General features: G+C 33.7%; 1 protein-coding gene across 5 annotated transcripts in view; it reads left to right on the top strand.

Annotated features, from left to right (window-relative positions):
* Positions 1-2195, top strand: part of GRM7 (glutamate metabotropic receptor 7) — an 827189-nt gene that overhangs the window by 342774 nt on the left and 482220 nt on the right. The gene's annotated exons all lie outside the window — the stretch shown is intronic.

Raw genomic sequence — 2195 nt, 5'->3', positions numbered from 1 at the left:
ATAAATCATACTATAAAATAAATATCCATGAGTCTGTACTGATATAAATAAATAACAATACATATGTGGGAAAATATAGACAAATCTCCCACACAGAACAATTCTAAATAATTTCTCTATAGATATCCCACCTTCAAGGAGTTAGGGCATCACTCTCCATTTCCTAAGTGTGCATAGTGATTTCTTTCAAAGAGTACAGTATCAAAGGGGGAGGGGGGGACTTACTTTGCAGTGGAGAAACCTGACAAACACTACCTCAGTGAAAAGATGGAAGTGAACCTCAATAGTGATAACTCAAGTTGATAACACATACACTTAATATGATGTAATGAGAATGGCACTTTACCTTTGTGATATTCCTCCCCCAAATAAATACCCAGAATAATCTTGAGAAGAACATCAGGCAAATTCCGATTGAGTGACGTTATACAAAATACCTGACCAATTCTCTTCATAACAGCTAGTCATCAAAAAAACAAGGAAAGTTTGAGGAAAAATCATAGCCAACAGGAGCCTAAAGAGGCGTGATAACTAACTGTAAAATTGTTACCTGGATTCATCCTGGGAACAGAAAAAGGGAATTAGGCCAAAAAAGGAAATATTAACACATGGACTTTATTTAATAATAATGTGTCAATATTGGTTCATTAACTGAGAAATGTACATACTAATGTTAGATGTTAAGAATAGAGGAGACTGGATGTGAGGTCTGAAGTTGTCTTCACAATATTTGTGTAAATCCAAAACTGCTCTAAAACAATTTTTCTTTAAAAAAAGAGACATTGCTCAATCACCCTCCATTGAGGTTGTATTCATCTTAACTCCAGCAGTGTAAAAGATGTTTCCTTTACAAAATATCTATCAGACATTCTGTATTTTGCTACTCTGATAGGTTAAAGATAGAATCTCAGTGTAATTTTAATTTTTCTTTTTATGGTAAAGTTGAGCAGCTGTTCAGATGTTTAAAAATATTTGTATGTTTTCCTGTCAACTCTCAATTCATGTATTTTGCTTAGTTTTCCATTGGATTGTTCTTTGATTTGCAAGAGACATGCAGCTAATAGTTTTCCAGTTTATTAGTCTTTTGACTTTGTTATTTTTATGTAGAAATATTTGCTTTATATTTAGTTGGCTTAGTCAATCTCTTCTATGGATTCTGCACTTTATATCATTTCCCATTCTGAGGTTATTTAAACAGTCTTCCACATTTCTATCTACTATTTTTTATAATTTCTTTATACTTATTTTCACTTATTGTTTCTATGGACATAATTATTTTATTTATCTCTATTTTTTTCTGTTTCACATGTTTCCTTCTTTTTTCCTTTGCTGTATGTTTATATTTATATTGGTTGAGTTTTCTTTTTTTCCTTGAGTTATTTTAGGAGATTCATTCTATTTTAAAATTTCTTAATAATTGTCTTCAAGTTAAAAAAAAAAATCTTCCTTGAAGTTATGTTTAGGAATCATCACCAACAACATGACAGTATGTCATAATGGCTCCTCTGCCAGGTATGATAGGAATAATTTCAAGCTGTTCCCCCAGAAGATACCTGCTGGTTATTCAATCAAATAATAATCTAGGTAGTTCTGTGAAGAGACTTTGCAGATGTCATGAGATGATATTAAAATAGAGATTATCCTAGATTGAGTAGGTTTTGTGTCATCACAAGAACCTTTAAAAAATAGAAGAGGAAGGCAGAAGACTTAGTGAGAAAAATGTGTTGAGAAGAGGAAGGAGAGGAGACATAAGGCAAAAGAGGAGGTTAGAGAGATTTGAAAGATGGGTTGGACTCAATCTGCCATATATAGTTTTTAAGGTGGAGAAAGAGGTCCCTGAGCTAAGAAATGCAGGTAGCTCCAGAAGCTGAGAATGACCTTCCAAAGAAATCAGACCTTAGTTCTACAACCACGTAGGACTAAATTCTACCAACAGCTTAAATGAACTTGAAGCAGATTCATCCCCAGAACCCTCAGAAAGGAATGCAGCCCCGCCAACGCCTTGATTTCAGTCTTCTGAGACTGAAAGCAGAGAAAGTAACTGAGCCCACCAGCACTCTGACCTACAAAACAGTGAGATAATAAACATATATTGTTTTAAGCCATCGAATTTGTGATAGTTTGTTGTGACAGCAATAGAAAACTAATACAGCAGGCAACAAAATTAACTCAGTCTCAGTTTTTCTTTATACACC

The sequence above is a fragment of the Pteropus vampyrus genome, unplaced genomic scaffold (genome assembly GCF_000151845.1).
Source record: "Pteropus vampyrus isolate Shadow unplaced genomic scaffold, Pvam_2.0 Scaffold210, whole genome shotgun sequence".
Taxonomy (NCBI): domain Eukaryota; kingdom Metazoa; phylum Chordata; class Mammalia; order Chiroptera; family Pteropodidae; genus Pteropus; species Pteropus vampyrus.
This window is presented reverse-complemented; position numbering and strand designations above follow the sequence as displayed.